Source organism: Heteronotia binoei, chromosome 3, assembly GCF_032191835.1.
Source record: "Heteronotia binoei isolate CCM8104 ecotype False Entrance Well chromosome 3, APGP_CSIRO_Hbin_v1, whole genome shotgun sequence".
NCBI lineage: Eukaryota > Metazoa > Chordata > Lepidosauria > Squamata > Gekkonidae > Heteronotia > Heteronotia binoei.
The window spans coordinates 162,997,074-163,012,553 of NC_083225.1; the positions used below are offsets into that span (position 1 = coordinate 162,997,074).

At 40.8% G+C, this 15,480-nt stretch overlaps 1 protein-coding gene across 4 annotated transcripts in view; it reads left to right on the top strand.

The window, feature by feature from the left end:
* The window catches only part of SPATA13 (spermatogenesis associated 13), a 115,277-nt gene that overhangs the window by 56,224 nt on the left and 43,573 nt on the right, over positions 1-15,480 (top strand). The window contains exon 1 of one of the 4 annotated variants that reach the window (XM_060234783.1): positions 7,786-8,289. The exons of the other annotated variants lie outside the window; for them this stretch is intronic. The gene's annotated coding sequence lies outside the window, so the exon portion shown is untranslated. Of the gene's footprint in view, positions 1-7,785; positions 8,290-15,480 lie in introns of those variants that run through there. 4 annotated transcript variants of the gene reach the window in all.

A 15,480-nucleotide genomic window follows, 5' to 3' on the forward strand; every position in this document is an offset into this window, starting at 1 on the left:
CACTGAATGGTTTTATTTTTCATTAATGTTTCAGGTGCTTTCTGAATTTTAACTTCTTCCTTCAACAACCCTAATTCTACATTGTCCCCGATTGCTTCACATTGATTAGTTCATTTCTTACATACTATGGTCATACGGAAAGTATTGTGGCTATTCATGTAGATACAGGATTTCATAGTTGCATGTATAATTTTGAGGTTCTCAGTTTTTAAGTTCAAGCTTTTAGCTCTAATGTGATATCAGTTTAGAAGAGAACCCAGTGAAAGTTCAAGTGCTAGGAGATATGATGGCTCAGTGATAGAGCATAGTCTTTGCATGCATAACATCCTGTGCTCAGTTCCTGCAATTTGCAGTTAAAGGCTTTCAGGCAAAAGATTTTGTGAAATACCTTTCTGTGCCTCATAACTGTGCTGAGGCAGCGCCAGTCAGAATGGGCAATATAAGCTTTATGGCTTTATTGTCTGACTATGGTAGGTACATATATATTCAAGTTGTGGTTAGAGCTTCACTAGTGCATAATTTATATTGCCTGCTGTCTGAATTCATTAATTTACTGTATATTCCATGCTTCTACCAAAGAACATACATCTCTCCCTCCCTCCATTCTTCCTTTCCCTTTGACACCATCCTTGGAAATTTGCAAATGGTTTTTAATTGACTGAACTTTAAGAGCTGGACAAGAGACCCCCAGCCATAGATTATCACTCCCCCCCACACACAGACACACTCACATATACACACACATCCAAATATCATGGGTGCCATTGGGGACTGCTGAATTTTGTCCTTCTAACCCCCTCTCCTGAACAGAATAACATAAATATATATGATGAATTCTCATTGTTTAATTCAGTAATTTTTGCCTTTTTGTACAGAGTGTTTATAGAAGAGAAGCAAAAGGAACCTGTGTTATCTGACTCTAGTTTTCAGCTTAACTAAGGACTGACTTTAAAAAAAAAATGCTTCCTGTTTCCTGACTTGCAAAACATATTAACAGTTATATCACAGCATTAGGCAGGAAGATTGAGAGATAACCTCCCCTCCCAGCTTCCTGTAAACATATACATTGAAAGTCCCCCCCACACCTACCAGTGTGACTATTATGCAGCTGTTTTATAGGGGACCTGCGTGCTTTGATGGAAGCTTTGTATGAATGGAACTGTGTATAAATATTGCAGAATCTTTGTGGATAAGTAAGAATGAAAAGAAACAGGACAGCTTTCTTGCTGCATGGAAATGGCAGTTTATAAAACTGAGGAAAGAGAATAAGGTGATTCTCATGCAACTTTCACTTACTGGTTGTATTAATTAAACTATCGCAATATAGTATACCTTCAGGAAGTACAAATAATAAATTTGTTGTAGAGTTCAGTGTTTTGCCATGCAACTGGTGTCATTAAAGGTGTAGTTTTTTGTAATACTTAACTGTAACTAAGGAGGTGTCTTTATTCTGTTGGATAATACATTTAACCTAAAATAGTTGATATTGACAGTGTGCAAGGAATAAGGGAAAGATCCACAATCAGCACTGCAGAGGAATCATTGTAAACCAGAAGAAGAGGGGATTCGCTATTCATTAGCTACTTCCGTATGGAAAAGGATGAATGAATGTCAGGGCTGCAGAATAAATTCAGACTAGACAGTATTGGACTAGATGGTCACTGATAGCCTGATTCCATATAAAGGGGCTTCATAGGTTAATATTTTGAAAACTATGTTTTACTATACTCAGAACCAGACTTTCTGGTTTGCAGTTTCTGTTCTCACTGATACTCTTTGCTATGGGTTTTGGTGGAGAAGGGCAAAGGAGCCATAAATATAAATCAGTTAGTTCTTTTTCATCCACACGAAGAAGAAATTTTTAAAAATGAAAACTGGGCAGAACAGCATTCCTAATTCTGGAGCAAAGTACAGATGATGTGGTGGAACATGTACACACAAAATAATTGCTGGGCTCACCTTGCGGTTGCAAGAGAACAATGCAGTTTTCATAACTGGAGAACATGTGAACTCTTTCCTTGAAGATGGTTTTTTAAAAAGTTATGAGAAACTAATCCAGATCTAGATTTATTCTGCAGCAAGACAATATGATTGAAAAGCTTGTTTATGATCTCAACCTGCCATCTAGTGGTGAGATAACATAACGCCAGAGATGCCATATTTGCCAGGTTTTAGGTTTTGGTCCGAAACTGTAGGTTAGCCATGTGCTGAAGCTTGAACGTAGCATCATTGAGAAGCCTTTTGATAAATCCATAGGCTTGCTTGCACTTCTTGGGATTTCTGACTTCTTTTCTTTTCCTGCTGTGAGCCCCGGGCCTTTCCCTTATATTTCTAGAGCAGCATCAGAGTCAGATATTCAAGGGAGAGGAGTGTTCAAAATCCCCAGTGCAGACACTGAGTTAGTTGTAGACTTCTCAGTTACAGAGGTATGATATAAAGACTGAAGTTTGGTTTGTGGGGAAAAATCTTTTTCTCTCTCTTTGGCAAAATTTGTATTGTATGTTCCACAGGGCAGTACTGTTTCTTTTTTGTGTTTGTTCTTCAGTAAATCACTATGTACATTATTTTTCAATAAATAATAATACACCTATTGACCCTCCTACTTGCAGCTGTCTTGCAGTTACTTAGAACACAGAATTCTGATGCAGAAAATCCTGTTCCAGTAGTAGTAATTGTTTACAAACTAGACTGAGTTTAGCACTCTTACTATGCCCAGAATTATTATCTGCAGCACAGACTTGAGTGCAGGGTTTTACAGCACAGATAGGGTTTCAGTGAAGTAACACAGGTGATTTAGAAGTATGAAGCATACACTAGCAATGTCTATGATTTCTATGAGTGTGTAGTCAAATATTTTCCAGTTTTCAAATAGTAATAGTGACAATCCTGGAATGATGGATGTTAAAAAACAATATAAAAGGGAGAGTTAAGGACATTCTCTTAATTCTGGAGTGATAAAGTCTCAGCAACCAGTCCCCATATCTACAAAAATATTTAGGTTTTCCATTCAAAGTGTTGCACAGTGAGACACTGTGAGAAGAACCACTGATGCCATACTGACCTTAACAGGCCAGAGGTCTGACAGTCTCAGACACCTTCATGTGTTCATGTTAGGTCCCAGGGGGAGGCAGCAATCAGTCTGACAATGTGAGAGATAAATCGCATGATCTGGAGCAGGCGATGGTCAAGTTCGAGAAGCAGCACGTCTGAAGGGCCAGAGGCGGGTAATGTCGTCCAGGACAGGAAGGAGGTCGAGTTCTAAAGATTGTCAGAGATTGAAAAAACAGGTTCCAGTTTTAAAGGAGAATATACAAAATGTACAAAAGGCCAACTCAATAAGATGCAGATCTACTAAATGGAAAGTTCCAACATCCTGATACTTTTGATTGATTGCTCAACAGCTAGACATGTTGCATCTCATGCTGATGCTTCATCATAGAAACAGAAAACTGGTGACATAGAAAGTGAGATGCAAGAAACCTAGCTGCTGTGAGCCCTGGTCAAATATATACACCCTCTGTCTCTGGTAGGACCTGATACACCTTGGGGGGGGGGCAGCCTTGCCTAACCCTGTACCTTTGCCTGACATTACCAGTTTGTGGTATTGACAATGACAGGACCAAAACCCTTTCTGCAATCACAGTCTAGATATAATTATTTCTGGTTTCTTACACAAATAGGGAATGCCAGGCTTTCCCCCCACGTTGGAGCTTTCATTATAGTAGAGATTCAAGTGCTATTCTGTCACATTTTAAACCTTTTCTGTTCCTGTGTTTTCACTTGTGGTAACTGCTATTGTTTATTACAAACATTTGTGAATCTTTTTTCTACTTAAGCAAGAGGATCTCCAACAAATTTTTTAGAAATGCGTTCATAGGAGAAGTACTTGAAGTCCACAGTATGAATTAAAAACCAAGGAGCATAACTGAGTAGTGATAAAAGCAATGTCTACAAAAGTAAATGTCTGCAAATGCTTTGAAAAATAGAAACATTTTTAACTGGTGGAGAAAACTATAATGTAAAGAAACCAACCAGATCTCTTTAGATAGAGCAGGGAGACATCCTTGCTTATCCATGACGTTCATTGAATGAATACTGCTCAGGCTAATTTACTTCACTGAATTGTTTAGTAGATGAAAGTAGATGAAATGGAATTCAGAGTATCATGAACATTGGCTTGAGCTCCAGGACACCTTCTCCATGATTTTAATTGGGCATTATATGCATGGGAACTGAGGACAGCCTTGCAACTTAGTTGTGGTAGTTATGCAGCATACAAACTTTGGACTCAGCTGGAGTTCTCCATAGTGTGAGAACCAATATTTACACAATGCCTCAATGCCTGTGTTGTTTTTGTTTTAATTTTGAACTATAGAAATGGCTCAGTAGATGTCACTGTAACTCCTTGCTTAGCCTTGTTTGGAAGAAGTCTGGTCAAATGTGGACTTAACTCTATTGCTGGTTGTAAGGCAAATACCACATTAAATGAACACATGTGAAACAACCATACTTGAAAGGCTGTCATATAGAGGATGGTGCAGACTTGTTTTCTGTTGCCTCAGAAGGTCGGACAAGGACCAACAGGTTAAAATTAAATCAGAAGAGTATTTGACTAAACATTAGGAATAGCTTCTGACAGTTAAAGCCGTTCCTCAGTGGAACAAGCTTCCTTGAGAGGTGATGGGGTCTGCTTCTTTGGCGGCTACATGGCCATCTGATAGCAATGCTGATTCTGTGAACTTAGGCAAATCATGGGAAGGAGGGCAGGGAGGGTTTCATCAGTGCTTAGTTCTTGTGGCCCTTTCTTATAGGAAATGCTGGTTGTCACTTTGGCATCAGAAAGCAATTTTTCTCTCAAGTCATGTTGGCTAGGGGTCCTGGAGGTTTTTTGTCATCTTCTGGGCATGGAACAGGGGTCACTGAGTGTGTGTGTCTGGGGGGGAGGCATTTGTGAAATTCCTGCATTGTGTAGAGGGTTGATAACCATGGAGGTCCCTTCAAACTCTATGATTGTATAATTCACACAATCCCTTACCAACAGAGCCTACCTGCCTTGGATCTCAAGGATATCTTCTCATTTCAATTTACTAACTTGGGGTGGAGAGACAGCAAGGAAGTAAAGTTTAGCATTATTAGTTGGGAATGTGGAGCCACACTGTTTACACTCTTGTCCTCTGAAGTGTTGGTGATATAGCTCAATTATGTGACAAGGCTCACCTATGTTTACATTTTGGATGTGATATGTAATATGTAGGAATGATGAGGAACTCACAATACAACCCCAAGCAGAGTTCTATCAGAAGAATGTAAACTCTCCTTAGGATTACACCATGAGTTCCTTATTTTGGACTTAAATTGCTGATCCAGGGAATTTAAGAGTGTAACTCTGTTTAGGATTGCACTCTTGGTGTTATGATGTCTTAAGTGTGTCAGAACATTATTAGTGCATTATTAGAATATACCAGCCTTGCAAGGTATTAAATGAGTTGCTTTTGCAGTTGCTGATTTGGACTTCAATGGACGGGGGGCAGGGGGGGAGGTGAATTTCATTCCCCTGGCTGCTCTTAGAAGCCTCTTGTCTTCCAGGAATGGCATTCTGGGTGGCACCAGGAGGGGAAAGTGAGGAAATTGTGCTCTGTATATAGAAATTCCTTCTGTTTGCAAAAATTACCAGTGGATCCAAGCTAGGGTTGCCAGTCCCCAGGTGGGGGCAGGGGATCCCCCGGTTTGGAGACCCTCCCCCCGCTTCAGGGTTGTCAGAAAGCGGGGGGAGGGGAAGGAAATGTCTGCTGGGAACTCTGTTATTCCCTGTGGAGATTTATTCCCATAGAAAATCATGGAGAATTGATCCGTGGGTCTCTGGGGGGCTGTTTTTTGGGGTATAGGCACCAAATTTTCAGTATAGCATCTAGTGTCTCTCCCCAAAATACCCCCCAAGTTTCAAAAAGATTGGACCAGGGGGTCCAATTCTATGAGCCCCAAAAGAAGGTGCCCCTATCCTTCATTATTTCCTATGGAAGGAAGGAATGGAAAAGGTGTGCTGCCCCTTTAAATGTGATGGCCAGAACTCCCTTTGGAGTTCAATTATGCTTGTCACAGCCTTGATCTTGGCTTCACCCCCAAAGTCTCCTGGTTCCACCCCCAAAGTCCCCAGATATTTCTTGAATTGGATTTGGCAACCCTAATCCAAGCCAAGGTGCATCTTTTCCTTGAGCATTTTGTAAATACAGGGCAGTGTTCTTTAAAATAAGGAACAGGAGAAAACTATCATTATAGTAATATAAGGTGTGTTGATGTCTTTGGGTGCAATTCTGAGTGAACCATCTTGGAGTGAAACAGTGTTGTAAAGAGTCAGTGTAGCTTCTCATCCCTCACTGAGATTATTCTGTCCTCAGTCCCTTGCATTGGAGACAATTCCATTTGCTTCACCTTGAGGCATCTGTTCCTGCCCAGGTACACTCAAAATAGAAGCTGGAGTACAGCTGCACATAATAGGAGCAAGATCAAAATGTTGGCTATCCTCCGCTTTGAGAATCAGCCTACCAGCATATAGTGTAGGATAGGCTCCAAGCATGGAGGCCAACTAAAAAAGGGAGAGGAGGCTATGCTGGTTTCTCATGGCTGTTCTGCTCCCTGCTCTGCTTGCACAAGTTTCAGGACTGCAGTCCGAGACATCAGTATCCAGGTATTGATTACATATTATACCTGGAACAAACAGCTTGCCTTTGACCACCATACTCATCTCTATTTTATTATGCAACAGATATTATATTTCTATAAAAAGCCAAGTCAAAATTATGGATTCAAAAAGTTACACTTTTTTTACCTTTTTAGTAATCTACTATTTAAATGCATATATAACTAATAGGATAGGGTTTACCCACATTGTACTGCTTGTTTCATTTTTGGAGGGGGGATGCATATTGGTCTCTTGGTTTTATCTTTTAGTTTCTTAACCGTTAGAATGTACTGCAGTCATGTCTTTCTAGGGGATGTTCTTTTGCAATCAGACAACTTGAGAGTTTTTCTCAAAAATGATTTTTGTTTTCATAAACTCTTGAAACTGACCCATCATATAATAATTGAAAAAAGTGGCCATCAGCTTTCTTTTGCACAATTGTTCTGATTCACAAGATTGGAAAGGTATATCATTGATAAGATTATATGTGTGTATGACTCTTGAGTTTAAACACATCTGTATAGATTAAAGTATCTGTCATCCTGTTAATCATCTCATTGATTTCAGTGTTTCCATGCAAATACTCTTAGAATAGCTGCCTGTGGTTATGCTGTTAAGATAAGCAGGTTTGACTGTGGTAACAAAGTGACAGTGCAATCCCTATGCAGAATTATATTCTTCTAAATCCACTGAAGTCAATGTAACTCTGCTTAGGACTACTCTGCCTCAAGTTATTTGCCTGTTATCTTGAAAACAGTTTGTTTTAGGAACAGATAATGAACAGCAGTTCTCACCATAACTGTTTTAAGCCATTTTAAGAGTGGGAGGCAAGGCCATTGCTGCAGCTTTGGGTTATGGATCTTTCTATCAGCTCTTTGTTTCTCATCAAACTGAAATGAAACATTAAAGCCATTAATTTAATAATGGTGTTCCTGTTTTACAAGATTAGAGAAGTGACCAGAGCGAAAGAGAAATCTTTTGGTCCATTAATGATAGCATTGTTCTTTTTCTTGCAATTCTGCCTTAGCAGCTTTGGATGTTAAGAAGGTTGCATTCCTTGGCACAGTCATCAACCAAAAAGGACAATTAAAAGTGCATGGGAATCAGAGAGCTGAAAGAGAAAGCAGCTGAGAAAAAGGGCTAACTCAAATAGTGCAACAAAGAAAACAGGCAATGCTTTGGATTATGGGGATGCTGAAATGGAAACTCTTGAAGAGCCCACAGATGTTGAATGTTAGGAATTCATTACTCTAACAGGACTTAGTTTGGGAATATTGTTGTCTATTAGATGCCATCACTGAATGCAGAGATACATCAGTATGCTGTGCCATGAAAAATGTTACCGGATATGTTTATGTTCTCATGAGCCTAAAAAGGGAACACCTGAAAAACTGTGATGCAACAAGTAAAATTTCTGAAGAACATCTAGCTGTAGACACTTGGAAAAGAAGATAATTGTTATCTCCTGAGAGGAACAATGAATTTGACCTGAAGCTCTCATATTACCCAAACCAGCAATTAGAAGAGCTTCATTTTAATAGTTTGGAGATAAAAACACTCAAACTGGAGATGAATGGGTTTGGCTACAAGTACTAGATTATTTCATCAAGGTAATGGTTGCAAGATGTCAATTAACACCTCTCCCTAATATGGCTGAGTTATAGTTTGCGGTACAAAGGAGCCAAGGGTTGATCTTGCTTAAATTAAGGATGATGTATTATTTTGTTTGTTACAGAAATAATAATTTTGATGTAATTTTGAGTGATTAGTTCACGTCAGAGCACCCATAACGGCGTTATGCTACCATAACCAACTACAGACAAAAGTGTATTGGCTTGGGTCTACTGGAGCTTTTCTGTGGATTAAGGTTTCTAACTGCAGAGTCTGACTTTCTTAGCTCCCATTGCAGCCCCAAATGACCTGTGAAATGCTGCTCTTGCTTGCAGCATTTGCGGCGGCGGGGGGGGGGGGGGAGATTTGTGGCTAAAGTGGAAAGAGGGAGCCAGGACAGATACATTCTACAAATGAAAATCCTTCTGTCTGTAGAAATGCCTCAGTGGATCCAAACTACTGACATTGGGATTCTGTTCAGCATGCCATATTTGTATCAACAGAAATGTTTGTTACATTTTTAATTCTTTGCAGGTTCATTAGTTGGGCTGAATTTTTGTAAATGGTTTGAGGTGTGCTGGGACAACTTTATGATCCTGTAAGCAGTTGACTAGGGCAACAGATTCCAGATTGGGCACTGTTTCCTCTACTAATCTCTCTTCCTTTTTCATTGCCTGTATTAGCTTCAGAGCATTGCAAGTGTATTGCAAATGCACACAAACACTTCGAATTTTTCATTTCAAATGAGAAAATGTTTTTAAGTTTGACACTGGGAAGTTGAGTGAGTCAGATGTCAGTATGATTGGATCATAGGCTGCAATTCTATGCATTTATTTTAAGGTTACACATAACTGTACACACATTTAAAGTTAATCTTTTCCACCTACCTCATCATCTCATGCTGTTCTTTTTCTCTAGTTTTTGAAGTTTTCAGCAGGAATTTCCTTTATATAATGCTCTGAATACAGACTTGCTGCTTTGTACAAAAAGGAGCAAGTATATACAAAATGTTAAACCTTCAAGCATTGAAGGAACTTTTTAATTTCTCAATTAACTTTTGTACACATATGAGCAGCAGCTATTAGAACTCTGCATCTAGGCATGATGATCCCCTTCTTCTCTTTTATGGTTGGAAATCAAAGGGGAAATAGCATTCGGAGTTCCTAGCACAATTTTAGTTGGTGGCATGACATGAATTCAAGGGGTTATCAAACCAGATGTGGACCAGCTTTGCAAACCTAATGTATGCATATCTGTCAGAGCTCATTGACACGTGCATTCATCACCTTATCTGGTAAAGCCCTGCCACGTAGCATTTCCATACCATGCATGAGGCTCCAGGTTCAGCTGACAGCATCTCCACTGAAAACCGTTAGGGGTAGCAGATCTGAGAAAGATCTTGGAGGGTCTTTGTCAGTTAGAGACAAAGACACGTTCCCCAGAGAGTACTGAAATCAGGAACCCAAAACCTTCTCGCTATCCCCGGGCCAAAAGAAGCCCACCTTAAATCCACCAGGGATAGGGCTTTCTCTGTTATGGCTCTTACATGGTGGAATCAGCTGCCGGAGGAGGTGAGCGCCCTGCGGGACCTTGTTCAATTCCGCAGGGCCTGCAAGACAACCCTCTTCTGGCTAGCTTACACCTGACTGACGAGAAACTTAACGTAGCTTCCCAGACTTCTGTTATATATTCTGTTATGATGCTTAATGTTTTAAGGTTTTAAATGTTTTAAATGTTTTAAATATTTATACATCTAAATGTTATTAATTTTATGTTTGACTCTCTGTTGTAAGCCGCCCTGAGCCACTTCGTGGGAAGGGCGGGATATAAATCCTAAATAAATAAATATAAATAAAAAATAGAGTAAGTTTGGGGAGAGATAGATCAATAGTCTGCTTCAGTGTAAGGTGGCGATGGATCTTGGGGCAGTGGAGCCTCACCAAGATCAGTGTAGCATGAGATTGTTCAGCTGGGAAAAATGGAGGGGGGGTTGCTTTAAAAAGAGTTAATTTTGTGGTGGGAAAAGAGAGACATTCTGGGATCAACCAGCCCTAGTGTTAACAATAGATTTTTGGGCTGAGCCTCAACAAAATGAGCTAAACTTGGATCAAACTGTGGACAACTTACACAGAATGGGCATTCAGGTGTTTGGGTGGGAATTAAGGAATTACTGGAAGGGGGCTGGGTGGCCGAGAACCCAGAACAAATAATGATGGAATTATCTTGAAGCATAAATTATATATTCTGATACAGTAGTATCGGGATGAAGTAGTATTATAACTTGATTCTAAGAAAGGTCGTATTCCTGCTGAGTTCTAGAACAAATTAAACACATAGCAGGGCCTTGATTTGGGACTTGTTGTTTGTTTGTTTACAATAAATGTTGGTGTGGATAGAAGTCTCTTGTTTCCTGAGAAGTTGGGACTGGGTGGAACATGTGACTTAAATGAAAGAGGCATGGGCTGTAATCAGCCATTCAGAAAGTGGGACATAAAGAAAATATCCTGCACCACTCAGGGACCTAAAGAGTAATGTGTCAGTTATCAGTGGTTTAGGTTGGACTTCCAAGGGAAATATTGAATACTGTATGTTAGGAAAGAGAAAGAAACAGCCAGGAGGCTAGAATTGGTTGGAATTTATCAGTAAAAACTTTGTCAACCAATGTATAATATGCCCTCCCTGCAAACATAACAGTCCTATCCCATACATGCAGCATTACAAGTCTTACAAGAAGCAGTTCTATGATTTCTGAAATAATGTATCATGGTGATGGAAGCTTGTAGACTGGCTGGCCACCTGAACTACTGGGTGTCACTAAAATGTGCCTTCTTTCTCCAGTGCTTATCCCTAAGCATATATGACAGAAGTTTTCTCATTGAAAGCATGGCCATTTATTTCTCAAAGTTTCAAGAGTGTGTTGTAATTTTGCAGTTCTGTTTGTCAATGAATCCTGTTTGGCTAAAGTTTGCATATTCTGCCTCTCCAAAACTGTGCAACCTAACTTGTATTATTATGCAATTGTTTTGGCTCATTATGCAAACCAAGAACCTGTCTTTACCTAACTCTTTACTCATGCAAGGATTTGCTCAGGAACTCTTCTGATATGATACTAAAACTTGTCTGGGAGAAAGCAAAATTATGCCCAACACTAGGGTTTCTAATTTTGTTGCTCCAGCAGTAAATGTCTCTGCTCCTATTCAATTAATGTGCAGAAAGAAGTTCCCATGTAAAGGTTCTTTTTTGTTTTTGTTTCAGGTTTTGGTCTCTTGTTAAATACTAAGCATACACATGGAGGGGAGAGAGCCCTTAGCTTGTAGTGTTTAGTTCTAATAGAAATGAAAAGTCGACATATTCGGTTGAACCAAGATTCAGGCAAGCAGTTCTATAGGCACCTACCTCCTATAGATTCTAATGGTGTTTCACTGGTTTCTATGAAACTTGCTGGCAGTGAAGTGTGAAGAGGGCTGCAGCTTTTAAGTTTGATCCTAATTACTCAGAAGTAAATCCTATCCATTTAAATGGGGCTAATTTCCAATCAAGTATGCATAGCATATTGCAGCATTAACCATCTTGAATATTCCAACAATATTGAGAATAAGACTTCCTCTGTGCATATAATAACTTGGTCTTAAGGTTGCCAACTCCAGGTGGTGGCTGGATTACAAATAAATCTCCAGGAGACAGATATCAGTTCAGCTGCAGAAAATGGCTGCTTTGGAATGTGGACTCTATGGCATTATACCCCATTGAAGCCCCTCTCCTCCTCAGGCTCCATCTCCGAAATCTCCTGGTATTTCCCAGCCTAGAGCTGGCAACCTCAACTAGCTTGTATTCACCCATACTTTCTGAAAACTTAACTTTACTTAAGTTTTCTTGAGGGGGCAGCAGTTTCTGTTGATTCCCTCAATCCATTGCAGACTCCCATTTTTTTGCCCCTATGTCCACTGAGACCCCCCAGAATAAACTTCTGACAGGTCAGTGGGCTGCAGCAGGACAGAAACTGCAGCTTGAACTCATAGAATCATAAAGTTGGAAGGGACCTCTACAGTCATCTAGTCCAGTGGTTCCCAACCTTTTTGGTACCAGGGACCGGTTTCCTGAAAAACAATTTTTCCAGGGACCGGGGCGGGGGGCAGTGCTGGAGTTTTTGCCACCCCAGGACATTCCCCCACCTATGCCCCTGTCCCTGCCTCCCTAAGGATCTGTAAATGGAGGGGGAGTCGGGGGCTGCTTTCGCTGCCCCCCCTGCTAGGTGGTGAGAGGCAGAAGCAGCTGATCTGCCTTCCCCTCCCATTTAAGGACCCCCCCCATGGATCAGGCAGGGGTCCTTGAATGAGGGGTAGGGGAAGGTCATTGCCATGCTGCCCCTTCCGCCAGCCCTGAATGGGGTGGATAAAAGAGGCAGTGTGGCCTCGCCCTAAGGCTGGCTCCTCTGCAAGGGGAGGCAGCTTCAGAGGGAGGCTGTGCTGCCTCTTTAGTAGTCCGCCAAGGCCCCTGGCATGCGAAAGGAACACTGCAGCCCGGTTGCTATCAGGCCGCGGACCACTACCAGTCCCTGGCTCAGTGGTTGGGGACCTCTGATCTAGTCCAACCCACTGCACAATGCAGGAAACTCACAAACACCTCCCCCAAAATTCACAGGATCTTCATTGCTGTCAGATGGCCATCTAACCTCTGTTTAAAAACCTCCAAGGAAGGAGAGCCCACCACCTCCCGAGTAAGCCTGTTCCACTGAGGAATCACTCTAACAGTCAGGAGGTTCTTCCTAATGTTGAATTGGAAACTCTTTTGATTTAATTTCAACCCATTGGTTCTGGTCCTACCTTCCGGGGCCACAGAAAACAATTCCATACCATCCTCTATATGACAGCCCTTCAAGTACTTGAAGATGGTGATCATATCACCTCTCAGCTGCCTCCTCTCCAGGTTAAACATTCCCAACTCCTTCAACCTTTCCTCATAGGACATGGTCTCCAGACCCCTCACCATCTTCGTCACCCTCCTCTGGACCCGTTCCATCTTGTCTATATCCTTAAAATGTGGTGCCCAAAACTGAACACAGTACTCCAGATGAGTCTTACCAGAGCAGAGTAAATCGATATCACATCACATCATGTGATCTGGACGCAATACTTCTTGTTGATACAGCCCAAAATTGCATTTGCCTTTTTAGCCACTGCATCACACTGTTGACTTACGTTCAGCATATGATCCACTGAGACCCCTAGATCCTTTTCGCACATGCTACTGCTAAGACAAGTCTCCTCCATCCTATAAACATGCATTGGATTTTTCCTACCTAAATACAGAACTTTACGTTTATCCCTGTTAAAATTCATTTTATTCATTTTAGCCCAGTTTTCCAGCCTGTCAGGGTCATCCTGTATCCTGTTTCTATCTTCTTCTGTGTTTGCAACCCCTTCTAGTTTTTATTATCTACAAATTTCATAAGCATTCCCTCTATTCCTTCATCCAAATCATTGTTAAAGATGTTGAACAAAACAGGTCCCAGGACAGATCCTTGAGGCACTCCACTTGTCACTCCTCTCCAAGAGGATGAGGAACCATTCACAAGCACTCTTTGGGTGCGATTTGTCAACCAGTTACAGATCCACCTAACGGTAACAGGATCCAAACCACATTTTACCAACTTGTCAACAAGGATATTATGTGGAACCTTATCAAAAGCCTTACTGAAATCAAGATAAACGATGTCTACAGCATTCCCCTGATCCAGCAAGGTAGTCACTTTCTCAAAAAAAGAGATCAGGTTAGTCTGACATGACTTGTTCTTGAGAAAACCATACTGGCTCCTAGTAATCACATCCATTCTTTCTAAATGTTCCAGGACTGACTGATGATTTGTTCTAACACTTTTCCAGGTATAGACGTCAAGCTGACAGATCAGTAGTTACCTGAATCGTCTTTTCCCCCCTTTTTGAAGATGGGGACAACATTTGCCCGCCTCCAGTCTTCTGGCACCTCTCCTGTTCTTCAAGAATTCTCAAAAATAATAGCCAGAGGCTCAGAAATTACATTTGCAAGCTCTTTTAGAACCCTTGGATGCAATTCATCTGGCCCTGAGGACATAGTTTCATTTAAAGAAACTAGATGTTTATGTACTACCCCTATGCTGATCCTAGGTTGGAACTTCATACTCTCCTTATATGTTCTGTTTTTGCCATGTTGAACACCGTTTCCCTCAGAAGAGAAGACTGAGGAAAAATCTGAGGAAAACTATATGGTTGGGAATAAGCCAAACCACACTATTTCAGTCCATAACTTCAGCTAGTTTAATGAACTCTTAAGAAGAGCTGTCACAGGTTCTTGTCAACAGCAAGCTATACTGCTGCTCCGTTCAGAACCTGAACATGTCGTTTAGGTACTAGGTTAAGCCACGCACTTTGACTCCTTTGGACTTGCTAGTGCATCATCTAAAATTATTTTCTAGATTTGAAAAGAGAATGATCACTTTGTTTTTCTGCAGTTCTCAGCCATACAAACAGTTCTGGGGAAAGGACTGATACACTATCCTTTTATCTTTTTAAAGAGAGAGAGATTCAATTTTCCCCCACATTACCATCAATTTTTGGAATAATTTGAAAATTCACAAAACAGCCTGGGATGATTTTCCTCACTTTCTTTTAGAAACCAGTTAAAGTCTAAGAAGCAGAAAACACAGATGCTCAACAGAAAACTGCAGGCTCAACTAAGGCTTATCAGAAAAAGCATCTGGCGGCAATAAAGTAGCCATTGCATTGGTTCTCACACCTGGCAATCACAGCCATGATTTCCCCCATTGGCTAGACGAAAGAGAATGTGTAACAAGCTTCTGCCACTACATAAATTAGGCGGAAAAGTGTCTTCACATTTGCCTTATACCTCCAGGTTTACAGAGCTATCCTAGGACTACAGAGCTATCCTAAGCATGGTTACAACTTTCTTAGTCTCTCGATGTCAGTGGGCTTAGAAGGATATAACTGCCTAGAACTGCATTATATAGACTTGCCTTGTTTTCAGTCCAGGACACCTAATGGGCCAAATGAACATTAGGTAGCATGCCCAGATTCTGGGTAAAGCCTGACGAGCCATGCAATGTAGTAACTTTGTTTCTGGGTTAAGCAAATCATAGAATTCAGAGAGGCTTGCATATATCAAATCAGAACTAACCATTCTCTGGTTCTACTACT